At 47.8% G+C, this 26597-nt stretch overlaps 1 long non-coding RNA gene across 1 annotated transcript; it reads left to right on the top strand.

The window, feature by feature from the left end:
* The first annotated feature begins 5976 nt into the window (after positions 1 to 5976).
* Positions 5977 to 26244, top strand: LOC142363370 (uncharacterized). Its single transcript, XR_012765688.1, has 2 exons — positions 5977 to 6033; positions 22670 to 26244. It is a non-coding gene; the product is annotated as an uncharacterized LOC142363370 (long non-coding RNA).
* Positions 26245 to 26597: the final 353 nt, after the last annotated feature.

Below are 26597 nucleotides of genomic sequence, written 5' to 3' on the forward strand. Positions count from 1 at the left end.
TCCTTCATGGAGAACACGCTCGTTAAAATGTCTAACGACAAACATAACTCCCCAATATTTTGTATGCTCATTAAATCTCCAATATCGGCATTTTCTGTTATAAAAATATGGCATTCTTTATTAATGTATTGGGCACCAGCAGAAGTGTGGTGGGGAGGGGCTAGGTGACTCGCTGCCCTTCTCGCACTGTGTGCAGAAGCTCCAGGACCCTTCCCACCCTGTCTCCGCATGAAAGCACCGGGACTGTTGCAGCAAGGACCTTTATTTTCTTTGGACTGTGAAGCGTGGCTCCTGACATGTGTGGGTACTCGCAAGACAGGAGTAGTGAGGGAAAAGTCAGAAAGCATCAAGGGCGTGATTCAACACCCATTAGACTCAAGTGGAGAGTGATAGGTTTTAGAGGGAACCTACAGATGCAACAGCTACTTAACAGGATTTGCAGAAGTACTTGGGCGTCTCGTTCCCATTGATTTCACGTGGGGGAGTTGGCTGTCACTCCTAGGACATGATTTACAAACAGAGCTTCTTCCACGTGTAGGTCCCACTGACCTGTAAATTGCTTGGCAGCAAATTGAACGTGAATAAGAGCACAACTGGCTGGGACTGTCCCCAGGGCACAGGATAATTTCTGCGTTTTTACAACGCGCAGAACCTCCAGTAAATAGAGTTTTCCTGAAGCGATGATACAAGGGGTTCCAAGGAGAGCTGGGCTCCTGGCTGCTTTTGCAAATCCTTCCATTTATTTTTAAATTTAGAGCTTTAAAACTTTTGGACTCTTCCCATCATCCTCTGCAGCAGTATTCAGAAGTTTAGAGGTTTCTCCATCGCTAAGAGGAGCTCGTAGTAACGTTGAGGAAGTTCCAGTTTCGGAGAAGTCACTTTTCTGAGGTGTAGAAAACAGGATTTGTCTAATAACTTTGAGATTCTATTTGCTGCTAAAACCAACAACAACACTTAAACTTGTAAACAAGTCAAACACATATTTTTCATCAACTTTCAAATTTTTAGTTAATGAACTCTTTGCAAAAGACAGGTGATTGTGTTTCGGTGAATATCCTCGCTGTGATTAAACTGATGCTTTGCATTACCTGATTAAACTGATGCTTTGCAGCCTGCCCGCAGCCCCCCAGAGCAGGACGGAACATTTTCCCAGGCTGATGCATGTTTTGCACATTGACCTTTAGCCTCAGCTTTACTTTGAAGGGATCAATAGCTTGAGTTTGTGGGGTAAGAGCATGGATGACGTGATCATAACTTTCTCTAATATCTACTGGAGGACCTTTAAGGAAGGCACAGTGCACGGTACGTGGGAGACAGTGATGCATAATCTGCTAAGCATCTTCATGTACCCTGAGCCCTGGCCCGTTCAGTCCTTCCACAAGTTGCTGAGGTGGCCAGAAGCTTAGAGCTTACAGGATTTCATTGAAAATCTGTATTAACTGAAAAGAACCCACCTTCATGGTTATTTCACCTTCAGTGAAAATGTCCCTTTTAAAGATTTTATGGGGTGAGCTGCCTGCCAAGTGCAGCTTTGTGTGGTCACAGCAGCTAGGAATTCACCAGTCCAACGCCCAGCAAACGCAACTATTTCGTAAATTCTCCGGCTTGCATTCCAGCAGCTTGGATATCTTCACAGGGGAAAAGGAGAGAGATGCCTGCTCTGGTGGCAAAGCTACTCTCATTCCTCACTGCCAGCTAGAATGTGGTCTCTCCCCAGAGTAACAAATGCTGCAAATGCAAGAGCTAGCAATGAATCTGCAGAGCATCAAGCTCTTGCACCTAGGCTAATCTGATCAGAAGCTTAAAACCTGTATGTCGCAGAATAATTAACAGCTTAATAACCGGAGCACAGTGAGACCTTAACTATTCACTCTGGATATGCATGTGAAAAAAGCAAACCCCAAACAACCTTTTCTTCTGCCTCCCAAGTGCAAGCAGTCAGACGGTTTGCAGGGCAGCGTTGTGATGAAACGGGGTGCACCAGTGAGTTGAAAGTCCTGAAGGAGGTGTAGAAGTTACGGTTGAAAAGGAATGAAGTGGCCCAGAAGTTGAGGAAAGCTGAGAACAAAAGCAAATGAACTAACTGGTTATTAGCTTTAAGAAGCTAAAGATGGGCTGGAGTCGAAAGCTTGTGATCCGCCTGCAGGTCAGTCACGATGCCCGCGTATAATAAGCGTGTGATATGACTTCTGTAGGATGTCAAGAGTGGAGCAGATCAATTCTTGCTGCCCCACCAGAAATGAGGAATTACTTAATGACTCGAAATCCCTGTTTCTGAATACCAGAACAGGACTCTTGCTCCCAGGGCCCTGCTGCACCGGCAGCCGGGCAGCGGAGCCGCAGGCAGGCAGCCTGCCCTTGCTCCCGGGGGTGGCAGGTGACTCTGCGTGCGGCCGGACTAAGCTGCGGTGGGACGGAACCAGCTTCGAGGGTGTTACACCCCAGGTGAACTTGGCTGAGAGCATTTCTACCTGTTTACTTTCTCCTCCTCCACAGTCAGAAAGCTGTCAGGCTTCCATCCTTTGTTTGGATGTTAATGATTTCCTTGATGACAAGATAATCCAAATTAACTTTTTATTGCCCTGTAAAATCAAAGTAGGTGGGGAGTGCACCCAATGTTTTGGACTTCAGCAGCAGGGCTACCCAAGAGCTACGGCAGCAAGATCTCCTGTGTTTCTTTCTCCTCCCTCTCCTCATTTTTGAGAAGGGTCTGGGGCTGTGGGGGCTGTGATGAACACTATCCAGCAAGTGCAATGCGTAAATTTTGAAAAAATATTAAACATATGGTTTGCGTTTCAAAACCCGGAAAATATTATGAAAGCAATAAAATATCCCTAGTGCAGGCAGCCTGAGAGGGCTCTCCCTTTGCGAGGACATGCATGCAGATTTAGTTATGTGTCATTCTCCAGCCAGCTCCACTCCAGGAGAGCCAGGCCTGGGTCTTCTGCTGCCTTGAGCCAGGCTGCATGAAGGAGCTGTAGAAAATACAGGAGCAGCAGCTGCGGTGTGTCCCTGATGGAGCCCGTTCCAGACCAAGGCAGAAGGAAGGTGATGAAGGTCTAGCCCCACACATGGAGTTCGTGCTGTACACCTGCAGCCGCTCCACTGATGGCGAGTCTCCTAACAGGCTGCTGCGGGAACTCGCAGAGAGCACGGGTTTGGGTTAATAATGGACTTGACCTTAGAGGTCTTTTCCAACCTTAATGATTCTACAATGGTCACGAGGCTCACGTTGTCTTTTGCTCAATGGCTTGGTATCCAGTAGCAGTTAGTTCCATCTGGCTGAAGTCCTGCCTCATGCAGCCAACCAGTATGGAACCTTCTCTAGAAGTAATCCTCACTGTCCTTAAGTGGGGCTTCAGTGGCGTGCTGGCCTTAGCAAATGGGAGGGATGCAGAAGTCGTGGTGACTAGGTGTTTTGGTCTGTATATGCACACACAGAGGTTTAGTGGCCTGAGGGATGGCGAACAGTATCGTGAAGCGTCGTGCAAAAACTTGGAAAGAAATAATTACCTCGTAATTGGCTCTAGCAGATAGAGTAATGGGGTGAGTACGTTACCGACAGGATTCCCGTGTTGTGGTGGCTTCAGATTTAATCAAAGCTACGGTTAACCAAATCATTGTTTAGGGAGCATAGACACTTTATTTCTTTAATAGCCTGTGACCTGCAATAGAATTTAGGTTGGGTGTTAATGACCGAAGGTTTTACAAGTAATTAAATCTGTGGAAAGTTGTGTCCCTGAGAGGCTGAAGAGTGTTTTTGACAACAGGCGTGCGTCTGTGTGTTGCTGGAGTCTTAAACTTCAGCGGACTAGCTGTGCACAGCTTCAGTGGGGCTGACACTCATCAGTCCAGGTGGCTCCTTTAACCTAAGTCTGGAGTTAGACACACTACTGCTGTTGTGTTTTATCAGCTTGGTAACCAAATATTATGAAACTATGGCATGCATGTTTAAATCATAGAATATGACCGTTTTAATTTTTTTTATTGGGCAAAATAAATGGCATAAGTATACACAACATGATATAACTTGTATACATCATTGAAAAAGACTTAAAATATTTCGGTTGAGAATCTCATGTGTATAATATACATTAAGTATGTATATCTATCTCATACTCGCACTTTACAAAGAGAAGGCATGGGATGTTGTCCATGCTATAGTGCATTCCTAAACCGTAGCTTTAATACACGCACTGTTTTAGGGTCCGTGCACAAGTCATAGTGAATCTTCTTATCTTTCAACCATTCAGTTTTTTATACAGTTGTATTCCTCATGCAAGCCTTTGTGCTTCCCATCTGTAATCTGATAAGTCACCATATTTCACTGGAAGTATTGTGCCTGTATGATGACATCTCAAAAATGCGTGGGAGGTGTATCCTAGATGAAATAAGAAGCAACCCTAAGTTTTACCCAACATTTCAGATCGCAACTTTTTCGAGGGTATGAAATAAAAAAGTCACTACACTAAACAGATGTAAAATTTCACTTCCACACTTGATTGAGCATCCTGGTTACAGTAAATATATTTGTGACATTAGTGCCTGGAAAGAGGGCAAGATTGTGGAAACCCCACCAGAGGGCTGGTTCTTCCAGTGGCTCAAACCCAGCATTTCACACTCTGGAAGACTGGATTTATGGAGTTTATTTTATGTCAGGGGCTGCTTTTACTAAGGTCATGCATTATTCATCCATTTCTCACTGTCTGATACAGAACAACCTCTTGCATGTGTGACAAAATCTGTGGTACCCACTCTGAAATGTGGACTTATATGGAGTTAATTAGGCATGAATTAGAAAGAGGGGGCCGAGAAAGCCACAGAGATGCCACAAAGAGGGGGTACTGCTAAGACAAGCTAAGCAGCAGCCCGAGGTGTTATGGGTTAATTATTACAAGCATTTCTAATGAGTTGGAGGCACACTTAGGTGGGTGAAGAGCTGGCCTGTGACGGGCTGTTCGAGCACGCGACTGAGGACAGAGCAAACTCTGGCGGTCCAGTTTGACCTGGCAAAGTGTGTGACCCTGATTCCTGGGTAAAGCTGTTAGTGCTAGCAGTGGAGTCCCAGTCGTCTAATGCTGGCCACTAAGTGCTGTCACCCAGGCCCTGGCGCAGCAGCCTTCGTAGCCGGGGGTCTGCATCCCTTCTCGCACCTTGCAGGGCGGCTGTGCTGTCTGATGGCTGGCACTGGACACGAGAGGGGTTCGAGTTGGGCTGAGCTGGGTGCCACGTGCCCGTCTCCTCCCTGGCTTCTCTGTGGCCATGAGAAGTCCTCAGCAGGAGCAGAGACATTAAGAACCCAGAACCGCAAAACAAGGGGAAAGTGTTTTCTTTTTTTTTTTTTTTTTTAATGAGAAGAAGGGACAAGGAAATGTTGTAAGCACATAAACTCAATGCATTTACAGTATTTTATGCTAAATCTTTGCATGCAGGATTACCTATTGTGTACTGTGTCTTTAAAACGCTAATGGGCCCGCTGAAAAAAAAAAAAACAACCAACGCACCAACAAAAAACCCCCAGACCCATGACAGTCCACCAGCAGCTAGCACACTAACAGGTTCTCATCTGACACCAGTAGGGAACCGAAGATATTTTATTATTTGGAAACTCCATATAGGGAAAGCCAGCCTTGAATCTGTCATTACTCCAAGAACCGCACCTCCCTTGGGAGTTAATTATTTTCTTAAAATGCAACTTGTACTGTTAGTTTAAAACATTCCAACTGTGTTCGCACTCTTTAAATCTTCTGTAAACCTTAGAGTTTAAATCACTTGCAGATAAGAGTAATTCTATTAGGAAAAAAAAAAGGTTGGTGGAAGGGGAAAGAGAGGGAAATAAAAGGGCATTGATAGAAGCGTCCTTTGGGTGCCCATTGCCCTGTCACCTTTAGAACTTGGCAGGAGCTGCAGCCCACAGTAACTTTATAGGTCCTGGCACAGAATGAAACAAAATAGGTGCATGCCACATTTTCCTTCCAAAAAAACACCAGAGAGAGACTTACCTCCTTTGTAAGAGGCTGAATATCTGAGAAGGTATGTTAAATTTAAAAAAAAAAAAAAAAAAGTTGGTGGGACTGACAGGTCGTAGCCTTTTCTGGGCTGCTATTTTGAAAGAAAGTATTGGGCAAAGGGCTGCCTCTGGCGGGAATCACATTTGGTAACTGAAGGGCTTGTAGAAGTGTTTAAATATAGGGCGCTACTGCGATGTTTGACCATCTTAGCTCCTCTTGCCTTGGCTCCTTTCGCTGCTTTCATGGGAATTTTGGGGCATTAAAAAAAAAAAAAAACTCCTTGCTGCGGGTTTGCCATGAGCGAGCCAGGGAGAGAGCGTGTGTGTCATTTTTGGAACTGTCTGTGCAATCATTCGTATGCTGTATTGGCCGGGCTCCTAGAATTAAGGGTAATTCAGTGGTTCCAGATCTTGGCTTCTTTTTTTTTCTCCCTCTTGCCCTTCCCAGCCCCCCTTTCTCTGTCTAGTTTGTTTGGGCTGAAAATCAGCTTCCCAAATTCTTTGAGTACTGTTTTTCTTTTTTAACCAGTTTTCTTTTGCAAGCGTTTATTGGCTGAGCTGTTATTTCAACCCGCGGTGTGTACCGAGCACCCCGCGCCTGTGGGAACCGCTGGTGAAAGCAGGGAGACGGGTCAAAGCAGCGTGCGCGTCGCTCACGACGCTGTGTGACCCTGACTGTGGCTCTAGTGGCACAGCTGTCGAAACCAGAGGTGTGACCATCAGCACCATCACCCCACGCTGGATGCAACCTGCTGGGCACGGACACAGGCTGTGAGAATTCTGTTCTCCAGTGCCTGTGAGCCAGTATTGGTAGGGTCTGAGTGATGCCATGGCTGGCCAAGGCTCTCTGGTAGCTAAAATAACAGAGCTCATTATTTTGTGAAGCAAATTCCTCTAAAAACTTCTGGATCTGATGGGGCTCTCAGACTTGGACATACCCTAAAACCAGAACCACCCCCCAGCCTTCCACTGGCTCGAAGGGCCTTCAGAGAAGGAGACCCAGTTCCTACTGAATAGTGATTTCCGCAAGAAAGAGCGCTGCACAGAGTTATCTTCTCAGTCCCTCAAATCCTTAGCTTCATGGAAGTGCGTTGGTTCTCGCACTTGGGTAACTTGAGCGTTTGTTGAAAAAGGTACACGCTGTTGCACATCTGCCTTGGAGAGCCCGAACGCTGGGGCTCGATGCCAACCAGCTAACTTGGGTGACTCCAGCAGCAAGGTAAACCTCAAGGCCTTGGGGTTTGTTGCAATGAGCCAAAGGAAAAATAACCCATGAATTTTAGTTTTTTAATAACTTGTTCTGAAAAGAAACACCCATGATGCAATGCATGAAGTTGTCAGATGCTTCCGCTTTAGTGTAGGTGGGTGTCTTTGTGCGTGTTCCTGACACAAACCAGATGAGATACCAGTGCTGAAGAAGTTAATGTACTTCTTACACTCATGCTCGAGAAGAGCTCTGTGCATAGTGAAGCCATCCGGGCTGCAGAAGATGAGGATGAACGTTACACCTTTCCAGGAGAGCAGCGGGTGGGGTGATGGATTCTTTTGCGCCTTGCTGCGTAGGTTGATGTCAGCCTCACCCATGGCACCCAGGCACTGCTGGCGTGATGGATCACGTCAGCGGTTTAGGTCTGAAGGAATCTGAGTGTTTCCCTGGCTCTGCTGGCAGCCCGGTCGCCTTCAGGCCAGAAGGTTGTTGAAGTTCTACCCTGGGCCATTGCTCTCGGCTGGCGGAGCATGCTGGGAGTGGAGCTGCCCCGCTAGCCGTGCTGCTCTTGGGGTGACGTCTCGGAAAGACATCTCCATGGCTATGCAGGTGGGAGATCTGTCTTCTGGCACCTGGAAGGAAAGCAGAGTGTCAGGCAGAAGCGAAGATCCCCTCTCACATATCTAGTACCGTCCTCTCTGTTTTTTCTGATCATTATTTTTTTTAAGTGCCCTGCTGACTGTGTTGTGACCGAGGGGCTGTGTGTCAGCACCGATTCACTGCGCGCTACATCGCCTGCGTTTACAGAATTGATGGAATCTCATCCCTTCATCTACGTGTGTTGTCAGGAGGCAGTTCCTTGAATACAGCTGTCGTCTTTGCAGCTTCAATCACCGTTTTGTAGAGAAACTGAGGCAGAGATTGATCACAGGACATACCCCTCTCGTGGACTTGACTGAGAATTAGATTTGAGGGGCTTTGAACCACCACTGCCTGTGGCTGAGCGCAGAGGTGATTCAAATTCCATGTGCCACACATAAGCAAAGGGCATCTCTGATTTAAGTACGTGGGAAGTGCAAGAACCTGCAGGAAAGAGAGATTGACACGTTCTGAAAACCTGATCCCACCAAACTTTCCTTCCTGAATTAAATGACCCAAGAGTCAAACCAAGGGATATGGGAGGAGACATCTGAGAGCAGCTTTGCAGTGCCCGCCTCCAGCTTAGTCCAAAGAAAAAGCAGAAAGAACCCAAATTGCATATGCTCCAGCTGAATTTCTGTTTAAGCTGGATGATGCAGTAATGAAGCTGCCATTAAAGAAGTCTGTTTTCATAAGCTCTTTTGCATCATTTTGCAAATGCCAGAAGATTTCTGCAGCGCACACGTGCAGCTGAAATTTCAGATCTCTTCTATCTGCATGCTGTCCGTCTGTACTAACCTGCTCTGCTCTTTATTCTATGACCGTTTGTCTCGGCGTCTCTGGAGACCTGGGAAGGTGATTAAATTTTGTGATGCAGATAGAGGAGTTCTGTTCTGTCGAAATAACACTAGCAATATAAGCAATGAAAGGATTTTTTTCCCCAAGCTAGTCTTATAGAATGAAAATTCTTGCACGTAGGTTAAATTAGAACAGAATCAGAATATTTTCTGGAGATATTTGTGACTTTCTCCAATTCACTTCAAGCAAGTGAAACATTTCTTACAAAAGGATTCTGACATACAGCACAGTGGTCTTTATACAGACGGCTATCAGAAGAATAGGAAACACTTATGATTATGTTTTTAGGCAGAATAAACCTGTATAAAGGACAAATTTCCTCTTAAAACTGAACTGTGTGTAATGAGACACAGGAGCCCACTGAAAATAATGAGCTGTTAAAGAAATAAACAGTTGAAATAGTAACAAAAAGCTAAACAGCTTTGGAAAGACAAAAAAGTCAAACGTGATACAAAGACAGACCCGCTTGCTCGCGGAGAGTAAGGGGATCTGCTTGAAGTGCACAAACATGAGAAGCCCTGGGTAATGTTGCTGCTGTTTGCACAGTTTACCCAGACAGGCTAAAATAGCCTCTGAATAATAATAATTTGCACTCAGAGCTTGGAAGCACCTTGCAAACTGAAAATATCTCTTCCAAATCTCCCTATGAATGAAAGCGGTCCCGTCTGGCAGCGCTGGCACCGATGCTCTCGCAGGGCAGCTCGTGGAGCTGCGGTGTGGTGGGGGTCACTGGGGGCCGTGCCTTCTGCCTGCCCAGGCGTGCGGTGCCATGGCACGAGGCAGAGGTAGCGCGGGATTTATCCAGCATTTCCACGGCAATCCCGGTCGAGGAGTGACAGACAGTCTGTGTCCAAGTGGTGCAGCTGAGGAGGCCACTGCAATGGCTGCCCCGGTGCTGGGTTCTGTTGCAAGAGCAAACAAAAAAAAAAAGCAATCAACACAGCCCTTTATTTTCTCTTTTAAAGCAATATTCAAAAAAGTGCGCATTGCAGGGATTTGTGTGACATTTTGACAGCTCCAGGGGCACCGCAGACCCCATGGAGAGTGAGCTGAGGAGGATGCCATGGGGGCTGGGGGGTCTGCGAGCTCTCTGCCCCGGCGGGTGCTGTGCTGCCCGGGGCCGGCGCGGGGCACTGCTTCTGCAGCATCGGCGTCCCCAGCCCCGCTCCCTCGCCTCACCCTGTCAGCCGATTGATTCACAATTAATCTTTCATGTTGTTGTGCAAGGGCCTTGGGATAAGATCCTATCACTTTGGTTTATCAGAAATCATGGCTGGCCTTGCTGCACAGGTGAGGTGCAGAAAGCACACAAAGTTGGGGTTTTCTCAGGATACAAAATCCACAGGAGATTGGCTCCGTTGGGGACAGGAGTTGTGTCTGAACTGAAAATTTCCTTGCCTGAAATTTACGTGTTTCAGCATATTTAAGGAATACTGCGTTTCTGCAGTAATGGCTGTCATCAGTAGTTTCTGGAGAGAGTCCAGCACAGGGCTACGAGGATGATGAGGGGACTGGAGCATCTCTCCTACGAGGAAAGGCTGAGGGAGCTGGGCTTGTTCAGCCTCGAGAAGAGAAGGCTGAGAGGGGACCTTAGAAATGCCTCTAAATATCTGCAGGGTGGGGGTCAGGAGGACGGGGCCAGGCTCTTTCCAGTGGTGCCCAGCGACAGGACAAAGGGCAACGGGCACAAACTGAGGCACAGGAAGCTCCAGCTGAACCCGAGGAAGAACTTCTTCCCTCTGAGGGTGATGGAGCCCTGGCCCAGGCTGCCCAGGGAGGCTGTGGAGTCTCCTTCTCTGGAGATATTCCAGCCCCGCCTGGACGCGGTGCTGTGCAGCCTGCTCTGGGTGACCCTGCTTGGGCAGGGGGTTGGGCTGGGTGACCCACAGAGGTCCCTTCCAACTCCGACCATTCTGTGACTCTGTGATCGAGTCTAGTATGAAAAACTGGTTAGATTTGCGTTTTTAGGTATTGTGCTCCTCTCGTCAGGTGCTCTGCGAAATAGCCCAGTCACTCTGTGATCCACCATCATCTTCGGAGCGCGAACTGAACGGCAGCTTGGCTGCTGGCTTTTCAAAAGCCAAAAAAGCTGGTTTGACCCCCAGTTTTTTGGTGAGAGCCTGGTAGCTGCTGCTGCGGGCGGCAGGGCTGGCCCCCCGTTAGCCGCGTCGGTGTCTGGCGATGCACAGCAGCGTGTTGGAGCAGTGCTGGGGCCGGGCTGTGGGATTGCTCCCAAGACCTCTGCCACCGAGTGCTGCTTGGTTCTGTCTTTTCACACAGTAAAAGAAGTTGCCCACTGGCATTAATTCCTATCCGAACTTAATCAGAATTTCTCATCCTACTGGAGCGTAAAACAAGGAGTAATTAGTTTTAATGTATCTGCAGCCTCTTCAACAAAAAAGAACGATCGCACACCCTTGGCTCTCCTTGGTGTGACTTCGCCTCACTGAGGTTCTTGAAGTTAAAAAAAAAAAAAAACACAAAAAGAAATGTGCTTTGTATGAAAAAGATGTCCCTTTCTGGTTTCCTCCTACCACTCTGGCCCCGGGAGAAAGTGGTTTTTGTGCTGGACTGCAGACAGGTGAATAGCAGAGATGATTAAACACAGCCTGAGAGACATGCTGCATCCGGGCAATAGGGCAGGAATCACATTTTTGACCAGAAAAAGGTCTTATTCTTCCCCCACATAGAACAGCTAACTGGCGAAACGGGACAACCGGAGCTGAGCGACGCCAAGGCAGCAGACTTTTCAGACAGGTTGGCTCAAAAAAGTCAGAATGTTTTAGGAAGAGGCCAGAAAAAAATTTATTTTGTTCTATCAAAAGGCGGCTTGATTACTGTCTTCATCAGTCTTTTTTATGTTTTTAAAGTAAAACAAGGCACTTTTTTATGCTTGGTGACCTGAATGTTGGGCGCATGTGTTCCAGCACCCGAGTGAAGAGACAACAAAGCTGGCTGAGCGTCACGGTAGGAGTTGGCCAGCCGTGCCAGCGCTAGCACATGGCTCTTACCGAAGAGCTGAGGCATCCAGGGAAGTTCATCCTTGTGCCAGCTTTCGTTGGCCATGTCCACAGAAATGTTAAGCACTATTTTTATGTTGCATTTGCTTGATTTTGTTTCTTTTCCCCTGTTGGTTCCATTCCAGGACTGCTGAGTGTATGAGGATGCAAGTAAAGTGGCATTCTCTGTTGCCTGAATTTTGCCAGTTGGAAAGCTTTAGGAGTTAATATTTACATGAAATGATCTAAAATTCATCTAGCCTGATGCATGTTTGTTTAACATATATAGGTGATGGCTGTATTTATTTTTTTAAACCATTTGCACGTTAATGTACTTCAGTGATGCATGCAGTTTTAACAAAACCTGTCTTTCTCCAAGCCCTTGTTACAGTTGTTAAGGATTTTTGTATTAGTTCTGTAATTACCCCTTTTAAAAAAATGTATAGACATTTCTTACTTCAGAGCAAAAAAACACATTTTAACACAGAAATCCTTTAGAGTGAAGAGAAAATGCAAACTTTTTGCTGGATTTCGGACATTGTAATGGGTTTCGGAATAAAATATGTTTCAGATGCTCCTGAAAGTCTTAGGAAATTAAATTCCATAGACCAGTTCTTCAGCCTGTAGAAACCACTGCCGCATCGTCGGTTCGTACCACGTGCGCAGCGCAGAGCCCTTCCCGCATGCGTCCCCCGAGGGACCCAGCTCGCTGCATTCCTGGAGAGCTCTGCAGCTCCGACCTGGAGCTCCCGCTGCGAGGGAGGCTGCTGGGCTGCAGCATCTGCTGAGAAGAGCAGTACTGCATGAAATAACGTTCTAATCAGAATTCCCTCCTCACTTAAACTCTCTTTAGACAGACAGTTAATTTATCTCTGTTTAACTGCTGAATCAATCCATCCATCAAAGCTGCAAAAGCTAATTAGCCGGAGTCAAAGCGGCAGCAGCTGTGAGACACAGTGGGGTGTGTAATACCTTATAAACTTGCGGCGGGGGATGCAAGGTACGTTCCCCTGCACATGCCTCAAAGCTGCCCATGAGGCCCCAGCACCCGATCCCCGCTGCATTCGCAGGCGCTGGCTCTGGTGGGAAAGCCAGCTCGGGGACCTTCCCTGGTAGAGCTCAGCTTGCCTGGTTCTCCACCCAGCAAAGAGCTGCCAGCGAGCGCGGGCATTCTGCTGAGCCCAGGGGGAATCCACGCGGGTCCCCAGCCCCCCGCCAGCAGACAGACAGCGCGTTGGGCAGAGGCCAAGGTGGATGGAAGCTTTTGTTGAAGGAAAAGTAGCTTGCGGGCTTGGAGACTGAGCCCAAAATGTTGTGGGCAGTCCCTACGGTGTTGCCTCTCACCTGGCCTGGGTGCCAGCCGGGCGGTGTGCTCGGAAGGAAGCGTATCGGAGTGCTGCGCTGTCTGACGCACGGTCCCTTTCCTGGGGCTGGGGCTTCGTTGGTGCAAAGCCCTGATGTCTGCCCTTGGTGCTGTGGGGAATTTCCACAGAGCTGGTGTTGCTGTAACCCGTTTTTAGCTGACTGTAGAGGTGTGTGACTACAAAAACCCGTCCACTGAGGGCAGAGGCACAGGGCTGAATAATACCATGGGAAGAACAGTCTGTTCATGAGACAGAATTGTTTCCCTCGAGAGTTTCACAGTATGGTTTATATGCAAGCTTTCTTTTTTATTGCCCAACAGTGGACAGCAAGGCAAAAACGTGGGGATAGCTGACTCAGCAGAAACTGTCTGAAGTGCAACAATTCGGACAGCTTTGTAGTGGTGATCTGCGTGGAATGAGCAAGGCACTTCTGTGGGTGGAGAAAAGCACATGACAGCAAACCCCAGAAAATCTGTATCTGTCTTCTCCTGGTGCCAGGATGGGCCAGATATGTAAACTTTTTTCCTGACAAAACTCAGAAAATAATGTGTTAGCAGTATCTCAGGCATTGGAAATACATGCAAAAAGCTGGGCAGTTCTTAAGAAACGTGAACCTTGCTTTCATGTAATCCATCTATAATCATCACCCTCTCAAATGTTATTTCTTAGTAGAATATCTTGTAAATCTTTCTCACTCCTATAGTCTTTTTCTATCCCTGGTCAATTAAACAGAGTAAATACTGCTTATTAATCTCCACTCTCATGTCATATGCAATATGGTTCATTTGATATCAAGTCACCTCTTCTGAGTATTATCACATACCCACATCAGCCTTCAAGCTGTCTGCAATAAATCTCCACTTCGTCAAGCACAGGGCGCCCTGGAGAAGTCCCACCACCTACTGTGGTCATCAGCCCGAGGTCTCGAGCTACCCAATGCAATGCCCAAGCAAAGGTGAACGCGGTCCTTGTCTGCTGTAAGACTTTGAGGCTTCTGTGTTGCCAAACCTCAAACAATTCTTTCCATCCTGTGGAGGTAGCATGGGTCACTGTTCTTGTGCGTTGTTCTCCACGCAGTCGTTATCATCATTAAATTTGGTGTCCCTTAAATCCTGATAAATTGCTTGATGCGCCGTTTGTCATGCTCGAAGGCAGCATGCAGCCTGTGTTTTCTTAACACATGTTCCACGTTAGTTGTTTTCATTGACTATGAATCCATAAAAATACATGTGGAACAGAGGGTGCACAGTACAGTCATGTCTGCCCGACTCCTTCCCATTCTAATTGGGCAGCAAAGCTGTTTAATAGAGTCTGTGGAGTCTGTTTAACTGCATTCTGCCAGAACAATGCTCTATTCATGTTCTCAACAGAACACTAGTGATTGGACTAATATCTTTAAACTAGAAAACAAGTCTTAATTGGAACAGATGCTGCAAATACCGATGCAAATGGCCAGCTCGTGTGATCAAAACCAGGTACAGTCCATTGATTTGTTTTTAATAGCAGCTTTCATTTTTTATTAGTGTACACAAAACTCACTAACACTATACAAAAAGTCAGTAACAATATTCTGAAAAATCATCTTGTTTAAAGCAGACTCCGCCGTGCATTGTTTCTGGCAAGGTGCTGTTAAAGAGTTTCCGTCCTGTTTTGGCAGATCATGTTACTGAAACACTCTTCTCTACTTTCCTCTCTTCTAGGATTTGAATAATCCCAGTGATTTTTGTAAAAAGCCGTGGCTGTTACTTTTAATAATCTGTTTAGATATTCACTTACATTGCAAACAGGCATTCACGTTAGATTAGGCTAAATAAATCCACAATCCTGGGAAGTATGCATGTGTTCGGTGGTGAGCTGCTTGCTTTTGGTACGAGCTTCAGCAGGACACGGCACGCGTTCCCAGTGCCCGAACTTTCTGTCGTGGCACTGTTTGGCCTGGGGAAGCTCTGAAATGTTGAGAATACAACGATTTTTATGCCAAGATAAAAATGTTCTGTGGTTTTCTAGAAAGAAATGGCTTTGTCTAGGATGTGTGAGCTATTTGAGAGTAGCAAGAACATCAAAAGCTACTCAGAGCAGAGAGAAATTTGTTATGGTACACCTGGCACTTAGGAGTAGTTTTTTGGTCTGTTTGCGTATGCACACACTTTCAGTTGCCTCAGTAGCTGCTGATTAGAATTGGAATATTTTATACGTATGTATGCTTATACACATGTGTTTGAAACTGGGTGCAAGGGTAAGAGGCTGTTTCAGTCAAAAAGTAAAGAGAAGTTTCAAGCCAGAAAAGAACAGAAGATGGCTCTGGTCTCTAATTTGAAACCTGTATTTTTGTATTGGTTTTTATTTTGAGAACTGTGTATTGTTCAGCTTTGCAAGCGAACACATCACAGAGGCTGCTTAGCCACAGGTGCCTGCTCTCTGATGCCTCAGTGAGGTGCAGCCGTGGCTGCGGGTGTGACACGGGGAGAAGGAGCCTGGAAAGGAGACCTGTGACACCAGGAGACACCCATGGCTGCAGCTCATTGGGAACACAGCTAGCAAAGCAGGTGGGGTGATTAAAGCCCTCCAGATAAGCCCTACAGAGGATGGTATGTCTCTCCCCTCTTCCTCGCAGCCAGCGTCCCCGGGGTGCGGGCACGTCCTCCGGCACAGACGCGCTCCCGTGTGCGTGGCACGCGGCGCGGGCAGCCGGCTGGTGGCACGCAGCAAGCAGACCGTGGCAATGCTGCGTGGGGAGCGGTGCTGCTCGGCCGCAGCGCTGGGGCTGCAGGCCCTGGACGGAGGGCTGCGCTCGCCGACCTGCGAGGAGCTGCTCCGCTCACCTGCCGTGACGCTGCCAGCCATGTGCCACCTGTCACGAGCCCCGGCCGCCGATGTGACAAGCGGAGGAAAACCCACCCGTTCAGGTTGGTTTGAGGTCTCCGGAACAGAACAAACCTGCAGCCTCGCTCAGCCATTGCTGAGCTTCCAGCAAAGCCATCTGAGCACTCAGCCTCAGCAGGGACAGAGCTGAGGGGTGTTTTGTCCCGCCAGGTATGTTGAAAAGACGTGACATTTGAGGAGGGCTGGGGATTGACTCGATGAAAAAAAGGCTTTGCTCGCTACCTACCGCAGCACGGACGGGTCGGAAGCAGGGCTGGAGAGACGAGAGGTCGGTGGGGTTCAGGAAGGGCGTCCCAAAAGGGACCTGCATTGAATTTGGTCTCCTTAGGGAAGGGAGTGCCTGTCAGTCATCCCCAGCTTTGCAGAGCAATGCAAGGTACCGTGCCTGGCCAGGCGAGCGTGCCAGGACTCCGAGCCCCGCAGAGGCACTGCAATGGAAGCAGCCATCGCTGCGGCTGGGTGTTCCCTCCCTCCCTGCCTGCTTAAACCAGGGGGTTTGATCCCCCAAAGGTGGGGACGGCACAGTTTGTGTCAGCTATTGCTAATGGGCAGAGGAATGTAGGCTTCATAGGGGGGCTTTCCTCGTATTATCTTTTAACGTTTACCCAAAGAAAATTCAGTTTCATGGCTCGATACATTAAAAAAGAATCTTCTCTAAAAGGACTGGTACAAAACCATTAATTGCAGCAAATAATCAAGGGGCAGTGGGTAGATGTTTGAAAGTCGCTCTCTTTCTTGGTACGCTTCTTTTGGATTAAAAGCAGCTCAGTACAAAAGCAGTGAATTTCTCCTTTTATTCTGAAGAACATGTGAAAAACTATAGGCTTGTAGCCAAAGAACTGGCTTGGCTTTAGGCAATCAGTTTAGATAAATAAATGTATGTGTATATGAATTGATTAAGCCTACATAAAATTATTCAGAGGCTCTGAAATAAATGACGCTTTGATTAGATTTTTATTTAATGCTAATATTGTTCTAGGTGTGCGTAGAAAAGATTGCAGGTTCGATACGAATACGAATCTGATTATAAGCAGCTTGGTGGTGGTTGAGCTGTCACTACCTTGGCTTCCCATTTGGTGATTTTTATGCTGAAAAATCCTGCAGATAACTGTGTTCTGCCACATTCATGGGTGCTTCATCCCATGGCCAGCAACAGGAGTTTCCCCCCACTCCCTCCTGAAGACGTGCTGCTCTTGCAGAAGAGCCCAGCTCTCCCAGGACAGGCTTCCGTCTCCTCCTCCCTGTGCCGCTCGGGGCCTGGTAATCGGCTGTGCTCAGCAGGCTGTGACTCGTGCTGGAGGTAATGAGCGGTGGTCTTTTGCTTTAACAGATAATATTTAATGTTTGGATGCCCATGCATTTGATCGATGTGGAATTTGGCAGAGATTGCCCCCAGAAGGTTGTGCACACTTTTTCCTTGGTCAAGCTGTAGGCAACTTCGCTTTGAAATTTCAAGCAGAGATTTCGTCTGTGGGGCAAGCCTGGCAGCTGTGGTGGTGTTCAGGCTTTGATACCAATGCGCACATTTTCTGTGAGGTAGACACACGGTCTTGCGTCACCCCTGGGTTTTCAGCTGGGCTGATGTTGATGCAGGAGGAAGATTGCGAGATACAGCCCACGGCAGGGAAAGCAAAGCTCCGCAGGAAGGCGTTTCAACACTTTTGTTGGTGTCCATAGCAGGTGACAGCCTGGGATAGCGAGGGCACGTCCGCTGGCTCCACACCACCTCCCGGGAAGCTCTGCCGGCAGAGCGGGCACTCGGCAGGGCACCGAGCAGCCCGCGGCTCCTGCACACACACCCGAGCCTGGCCGAACCTCGACTCCCGCTGGTTTTTTCCTGCTCCAATTCCGACCTAGCAAATTCAGAAGGGCTTCTGCAGAAGGAGACTTCAGAAGGATTTTCACCAGAGCCAAGCTGGGAACAAGTCTGATGCTAACTTGGAAAACACGGTCTTTTTTTCTCTGAAACCACTTCCTTCGCTCACTAGGAACTGGAGTGCAACCAGTCAACCACACTCAAGCAATAACCAGTTTGAAGTACAAGTGAAAATATCAGCAATACTGAGGAGTAAGAATACCAGAGCCATGGGAAATGCTAGGAAGGTCGCCAGTGGAAAGTAGAGTCCCTCCTGTAGGGAGCGTGATCTAGCTGTTGAATTGCCGAATTAATGAAATCTTACCAACGAGGTTCATTTCACCGGGTGCTGAAAGGAGCCCAGATTTCTTGCGTTGTCTTAGTGGTTGCGCTCTGATCCCAGATGGGCGGATAATGATGTTATAAATGATTTACTGCCGTACAGTATATGTTATGGGAGGTTTATAGAGATCAAATCGCACAGTGAGCTGGAAAATCCTCTCTATTGTTGAGGCTGTTCCTGGCTGCTGTTGGCAGTACTACATTAATGGCATGTGAGGGAGTTTGCCTTATTCAAACGATAGTGTAGCCATTATAATTTAATTACTCCCATCACTAGGCCAGTTTTGTTAGAGAGAAAAAAACACCCACAAATGAAAAAAAACCCCAAGATTTTCCTTTCTATAAGAAGTCTTATTTGCAACACTGTATTTTACTGATGGTGTAACAGCAGATTTTTACTTTCCACTCCTAATATCCTGGCCCAGGTTTCCTCCCCAGTTGTCTTTATTCCTGAAATTAAGTGCCTTCCTGACAAGGATTTCCTGGGCCAGATTTATTATCCTCCTATCTGCAGCCTTGGGATGAAGAGTAACATCTATTCCTTGGGAAGGACAATCTCCGGACTGGGAAGAGAAGACTCCTGTGAATTTTAAGTATTGCAGATACAGGACAGCAAACAGCAAGCACACAGCAAGCACAACAAGCAGGAGCAAAGTGTCTCCTGAGCTGTGGCCATGGAAGCGGCAACGTGCAGATCATCTCCGCTGCAGGGCTGGGACCCGGCGGTGCAGCTTGTGATGATGGCCCCGCAGATAGTAGCACACTTTCCCTTTGATGTATTTAAAGACTCCTTTCATTTGTTTGTTTTTGCTGCCAAATTGCTTCACTTAGTCCCTTGTGCAAGCCAGATACCGCAGGATATTATTCCATTCAGCAAACAAGGAAGCGGAACGTGACACCTGAGTGACAGTGAATGAAGTGATCGCCAGTCGCAAGGGGCCAGGTTACTCCTGCGCTGGACTTTACTCGGGGGCACATCCTGCACCCAGCCCTGCGGGGAGCGAGCCAGGCTGCCGCTGGCTGCCCTCCTCTGCAGGGACCTTGTGCTTCCTGCAGACACTTGGTACTTCACCTGCCGTGGATGACAGCGGATTCCTCTCCACGAAATACTTCAGAGAAATCTGGTGTTTTCAGGTATCTTAGTGTAGTCTGGAACTGAACAGGCAGAGAGTTCTGCTCTGTTCCCAGCTGGATGTGGCCTGTCTGTTCGTATTCACCGCTGCGCACAGCATTTTATTGAGGTGTGCGATCTGCTAGCGTGACGGGGACACCAGTGACTTGTGCGGAAAATTTTTGTCCGTGAAGTATTTCTATTATTCATTGCTTCCCACTATAATTAAGCAGCTGCCATTCCTCTCGGAAGAGGACTGAGAGGAGGAGGTAACTGTTTGGAAAGCGTTTTGAGGATCTTGGTAGTAACGTGCAGTGTAAGGTCAAAGTTATCATGATTGCTTTCTGCTGCTGCTGTTGTCATTTCACCACCAATATTTCTTTTTCAATAATAATACCGCCAAAATAACTTCTGGTGCACGTGGTTCCAAAACGAGGCCGTCTCTAACCAAAAAAACCCCACAAATGTTGTTGGCATTCTTGATTTTAACGTCAGCGTGGACCCGTCATGCCCAATACCCAAGAGAAGCATCCTTCACCTTCCCGGGAGGGCTTTATACCGCGGGAGGAGCGGGACCCTTCGGGGTGCCCCGCACAGGCCCCTGGCGCGCGGGGCTGCGTTTCCAGCGCTCGGCTGGGAGCCGTTCCCCCGCGCCGTGCGGGGAGCACGCACCGTGCGGGGAGCTGCGTGCTGAGCCCTGCCGGGCGGGTGCGCTGGCCGGGGGTGTGCTGCCGGCTGTAATCACCGCTCTGCGCCGCTGTGCAGCATGAGGCTCTGATTTGCTTTGTTTATTTAATCTCTCGTCACCCTGTAGGCATTTATTTCTTGCCCCAGAGTCACGATTGCTGCTTTAATTATTAGCATTTCCTTTGCCAGCGGTTCCATAGCTTTCGTTCCCTGAGTCAGCAGGGCCTGCTGCAATTGAAAGCCTTGAGTGCTTTACCCCACCGAGACACCACTGCAGCTCGAGGAGCCATTTGCGATGGCAAACCCATTTTTAAGCTCCCAAACCTGAACAGCCTCACTTCAGTAAGTGCTGCTGCCGGGAGTCTTTGCAAATAACGACTTTTTATGTCAAAGACCTGGATAATTTGATAGGACAAAGAGGACTAGTTCAAGGTCTGAAGTTTGAAATACCTCAAAATTATTATAATTGGACGTGTTGCAGGAGGGGGGGGACCTCCACATTTTAAACACCTCTTTAAAAATCAGATTCATCAGTCAGATTCTGGGGACTAAGAAAGAAAATCCCATGTTTATTTAGGACCTGCGCAAGAGAAATGGCGAGTGGGTTCTCTCCATTGGTTCTGCAAACACCAGCCTGGGTTTGGAAGTCCTTGCTCGGTGTGTACTGGGACACAGCCCTGAGCTGCCTCTGGCTGGCTCAGCAGCTGGCAGATGAAGTCTGATCCCAGAGCAAAGAGCAGCTTTTTGTGAGGGTATAACTCCAACGGTAGTCTCCCCGCGGAGGGAACATGGCCACAGTTGCATGCAGCAGTTGCTCGGCACTTTCTCTTTAAATGGCTCGTGAGATTTTAGTTTTGGAATTAAACTTCTTTCTCATTATGTCCCAGTCTTTAGACTTCTGGGCTGATTTCTGCAATCACTGTTCTGGCCTTAATCGCCTTTGTTTGGTAGGACAAGAATTTTAGTTGCTACCTAAACATCCCAAGACGCTGGAGGAAAACAGATCTGAACAGATACATTAAACAGGAGAGTTTGAAAATATACAAGTGAAAACCTTCCACGTCTATCCAGAGGCAAATCTAATAAGCCTGTACTTTCTATTAAAGGAAGTTTTGAGTGGATCTCAGAACACTTCTGATCACAAAGTGATGAATTTTACCTAACGGAGTTTCCAGTTGCTCATGATTTTTCAGTCAGGTGGATCTATTTCGAAGCTCATCCATCTGCATTAGGTGCTTTTCCAGTTTCCATAGTAACTAGGCAATTCGTCATCTTTAACATAGCTAGCCTTACAGTATCTTACAGGGAGAAATACTATGTCCATTTTCTAAATGTGCAGCCAGAGGGGTATGGGGAGCAAAGTGCTTTGCCCAGGGTTACGGAGTTCGCCTGCAGCTGAATAGGGTAAGAACATTGCTTCCCCGAGCTCCGGGAGAACGCCTGCCCTGCCAGGCTGTCCTTTCCCAGGGAGGTACGCGCTGTATCAGATCAGCACCCGCTGAAGGCTGTTTCCCAAGTGTTCTTTTTCTCAGACTCGAAAAAGAGACTTTCAGAAATTAAGAGGCTGGAGTTTGAGTGGTACAGAGCAGAGTGAGTAATGAAACAAGAAATCAAAACTTGCAAGTAATGTATTCCGCAGAAATGCCAGCCGCATTCTTTGGATAAATAACTGGCAATGAATAATTCAACCAGCATCATCACTACGGGGCATAGGAACAGGGCTGGTTTTGAATCGTTTGGCCTTTTTCTTCATGAAGAGTTCAACCCAGATTCCGCCCCTGATGCGTTCCAGCTCTGGATCTGGGTTTTGCCTGTGGCTTGGCCAGAGATGGCCTAGGGTCAGATGTGGGCCTGGGCTGAGCGCCCGCGCTTCTCATTGAAATCTAAAGAAACTCCAGGAATTTTGTATCTCATAGGGTACAATTCAAAGCCACCCTTCAAAAAAATGCATTCGTGGCCTCAAAGCCTGGTGAAAATAGCAAAAACATCGAAAGCTATTGAGGAATCCTGGATTAACATCGCACACCGAGTAGGGAAAAGGCTGGTGGCCTTTGGAACAACTTCTCACATTAATTTTCTTCCAATGCTGACAGCTTTGATTTATTGCTTTAAGACTGGTTAGAAAACACCCAGACGTGAGTGAAGCCAGGAGTTATGGAAAGAAAAGTAAAATATGATAAACGTAGTGATGAATAGCACTGGTAGGTAGACAAACACCGCTCTGTACTCTTACTGCAACCAAATCTTGTCTTAGAGGGAAGATGGGAACAGACGTTTTGCTTGCACTTTCAGTGTCTCTTCTTTTGCTTGTAATATGTTGAATATGCTGCTAGAAATCCTCTGGGGACCGTGGGTTTATTTTCTGTCAGCTGAATGCCAGCTGCAACACCAGCCAAAGGAGGACTTGGAAAATGAAGGAGAGAAACAGCCTCTGAGAAAGTTCTTTGAATTGTTTTATTGTGAGAATCCAGTGTAATAATCCCTTGTCTTTCCTTTTTGCTGACGCTGAACAACACTCCAATGGGTTTTGCATCTACAGTCGACACCAGAATCCTGACAGGCAGCTTCTCCACCCACCCACCCATCCCCTCTTCTGCATCGTGTGTGTCTGGTTTTCTTCCGTTTGAGTTGCTGCTACCCAGCTCTAAAATAGGACTTTTTTTCCCCAACCTGGGTTCAGGGAGACACGTATTTGTGGTATTTTGCTTTTATAGGTGCTACCTCATCAGCTGCTGGAAATCCATCTCCCGCGGGTCGGAGCGCCGGAGTGTCCATAGCCGTTGGCAAGCAGGGGAAGCGAGGAACGGCTCTGGGCGTGCGGCACGCTGCTCGAGCGCGTGCAGCTCCGGCAGTGCTGGCTGGAATCGCGCTCATCAGACCGACGAGAAGAGGAGGTTTGTCGTGGGATTTGCCGCTTTATCATCTGGCAGATAAGGCTTGGTGGTGGGCTTCTGCCTCAAAGTGGATGTTTGAAGTTGAACTTCTCACTTGAAAGTCTGATTGCCTGCCCGTGCTAGTGGAAAAACAACGCTGCTTGCAAGTGCTTCCTTCTTAGAAATCTAAACAATGTGTTATTTCCCAACAGAAATTTGGTAAGATCATTTAAAAAGGGTTTTCTTGGTGACCAGAATTGTTTGCTGAGAATCCCTGGCTGCCCAGTGCTCTCACACCCCTTTTGCTGTATCAAATTCCTGTTTACGAATGAAGAACTGGCCCTGCAAACCAAATCGAAAGAAATAAGTGAGGAACACAGCATCGTGGAAGTTGTCTTTAATTCCATCAACGGTTTTAAATATTTAGAAGGCACAATGTAAACACCTTAAGAGCAAGCAGACAGATTGCTCTTGCTGTTCAGAATTGTTGGGATTTATAAACAGAGAGGCAGTTCTCAGGGTGTGGAGCCGATGTTTCAGACTTTCCACCAAAGTTATATATGCTCATGTCATTACAGCTCTTCCTTCAGCCTACATTGTTGGCACGGGCTCCCGAAATGTTTCTCATTAGTAAACTCTTCATAACCTCCAAAACTGCAACAACTGCAGAATAAAATGTACCAGGATGCCAGCTGGAGCTGGCACTTGGCGCGGGGCTCTCGAGCTGTTTGCTTAGCTGGATTTGAAGGATGTTCCGGACCAGCTAGCAGGACATGTGACTGAGTTTTGACCTAAACCGCTGGCCCCGCTCCAGTGGTCCTGCACACTTCATGGGAATGCTTTCCACTTGTCGCTTTCATACCTCAGATGCAGCTTTTAACAATTTGCTCGTAAACCCAAGCCCGACAGCCATTGGAACACAGTTAGAGGTAATGGTACTTGGCTATATAAAGTAACAACGAGGTTCCAGAACAGCTCAGTATGTATTTAACGCTGAATTGACGGTTTTCCAAGGGTAAGAGAGCCCTGCTTTCCCTTTTTTCCATCGTACAGACTCAAAGCTCGCAGCAACTCCCATTTCTTTGACAAAGGCTGTCCCCTGGGCAGACCCGGAGCCGTGCGGCACGCAGGAGCTGGGAGCCAGCCGACAGCCAGGTCCTTGTACCGTCCACTCGTCCAGAAGTGGTCGGAGTGGGAAGTGCTCTTTCAGGATTATAAAAAGTGTCGCTTTAACTTTTTTTTTCCCGTGTCAAATGTTAGTGTTTGTGCTGGTCTGATGCTGAAAGGCGTCCGGCGCAGCCTGGGGTTGTCCATCCGCTGAGATGCAGGGGATGGTGGGTGGGCTTGCTGGCGTTGCGTTCTCGGTGGTGACCGCAGCACAGTGCTGGAGAGGGGGGCTGGTGGTCGGACAGGAGCTGGGAGACCGAGAGAACCGTGCGGCTGCCGGCTGCTCGTCCCAGGTCTGTGTCCTACGGCTGCCCTTCTCCCTGTGGCTGCTCCAAGGCAACCCACCGAGACGGGGTCACTGCGGAGAGTTGAGCCCCCAGGTCTCCGTTCTGCCAGGTCCCCAGAAAAGGTTAATGTGTGGATGAGCGATCAGAGCTCAGTGTGGTGCACTTGTTTTACCTAATTCAGAGCATTCAGACAGTGAAAAATGTGTCTTTTCCTGGGCTTCTCTTCATCTTCATATAATCAAGACTATTATTTTAAATATACAGATTTTCAACCAAAACTTATATACACATAATTTATATCATTTCCTAGGTATAGATCTTATTTTCTTTCCTCCAACATGGAAAGTAACGTGTAAACTCTGAGTAGCTCTGAGATGCTGAATTCCAAATCATCTGAATTAAAGTTGAATCCCAGTGGATTCTGCACCTTCCCAGTTGTTCATCACTTGCGGGGTTTATTACATTTTAGATGATACTATTAAACCCAGCCACCCCTAGAGATACCGGTTAGACTTTGTGAATCTAAAGTGTAGAAGACCATGAACGAGTCCCCAGAGCTGCTCCAATTTAGCAATGCAGTAATTTAAGTTTCCTTTAAAAAGACAACACATCGTAGCATTTTTTAATATATTTATAATTTGTTTACAAGCTCAATTTCCCTCCCTCCAGTACCTTTTAGGAATTACAAAACAAATGTATTTTCCCCCAATTTAGATCCTTTTTTTCTATTTAGCAAACATTGATTTTTACTTCCTCCCCCGGTGCTTTTGTTCACTGCCAAAATTAACATGTCTCTTTGGTTGTGCTTTCCAGAGGGTCTGTCTGGGGAGGCTGCGGGACTGGGTCCCAGCACGGGAGTGGGTGCTTCTCCCTCCTCCCTGGCGCTGGTCGGTGCAGCTGCCCGCGGCAGCACCCGAGGGGGTTTGGTGCTGAGAGCGTCTTGGGGCCAGCACCAGCAGTCCAGGCCTGCCTCGTGCTTTACAGGGACTTTTATGAGGCTGTTCACTTGTAACCGTAGACACTAAAACGTAAAGTTTTAAAACGTTTTTGTTTCATGCCGCATGGTGGAGGGCCCAACCTTGCTGGCTCTGAGCTGGTTGCTGAAACCTTTTACAGCCCGGAGCTGCAGACGTTGGCGAGACGCGCGGTCCCGAGGGGCTCGGCAGCATCCACTTCCAAGTGCCTGCTAGCCTGCTGCTTCCAGTAGCTGGACGGGCAGCTCGCTGGGCCCTGCCTGTCCTGAAGCGTGACCTGCTGAGGGTGGCAGAGCCCTGTCACAGTCCTGGACTTGACCCAGCGGGCAGCTTCAGGTTCCTCAGCAGCCGACGTGTCCTCAAAGGACAGGAGAGACCGCGGAAGCTCTCCAGCCCTGCTCAAAGGCAGGAGTAGCCACCCTCATCGTTTCGAACAGGCAAAGATGTGAACTCCTAAAATCTTCCCTTGCTGCAACTTGAGCCCACTTCCAGCGCCTGGAGACCAGAGGGAAAGCTCCCCCGGGCCAGGCTGCTGCATCAGGGCTGAGCTCCTGGAGCCGCCCGTGGCTGGGCTGGCCCTTGGCAGCGGTGCTGGCCCCAGGGCCAGCCGCACGCCTGGGGTTAACTGCGGGGCTGGAGCACGGGAAGCCCCTGTTGCGAGTGGCAGATCTGCAAGGAAAATTGAAAAGGAGCATTTTGGCCATGTGGTGCCCATAAAAACGAACGCAGAACGCTTCAAAAGTATATGAAATCTGCAGATAGGGTTTTTTATGTTTCAAAAGTGTTAAATATGAAAAAAAAAAACCCTCAACAGGAGTTTAAATAAACACAGGCAAGTGAGTCAGCAAGAAGATATAAAATCATCAGGAAAGGCTGAGTTTGTTTTAATACAGGGATTACTGTAAACACTAGGAGTGCATGGTAACAATTTGTAGCCCATGTGTTTTGAAATATCATAACTGGTGTCAATAAACACATTAAAATTCGACTTCAAAGGGCTTTGTGGATGTTTGGAGTGTCACGAAGACATTGCAAAACGGGGATTTTGGATGGAGACAAGCATGGGAGCAGTCAAACACAGCTTCTACGTGAAGAAAGGGATCTTGTCAAGTTGTTAGAGCTAAGCATCTGTGATGGTGATTACTGCTTCTTCCTGGCTAAGCACTGCTCGCAGCCCCTGATTTCTTCCACGCTGTCTCCCGTGCCTTCCACCCCGACCTCCTTGCTCGTCTCTCCCACTGGTTTCGTCCCACTTCTCAGACTGAATTCTTTCGAGCAGGGCCTGCCCTTTGCTGCTTGTTTCTGCAGTCCTTGGGAAAGCCCGGCTGATGTCCAGGTGCT

The sequence above is a fragment of the Opisthocomus hoazin genome, chromosome 16, assembly GCF_030867145.1.
Source record: "Opisthocomus hoazin isolate bOpiHoa1 chromosome 16, bOpiHoa1.hap1, whole genome shotgun sequence".
NCBI classification, from domain to species: Eukaryota; Metazoa; Chordata; class Aves; order Opisthocomiformes; family Opisthocomidae; genus Opisthocomus; species Opisthocomus hoazin.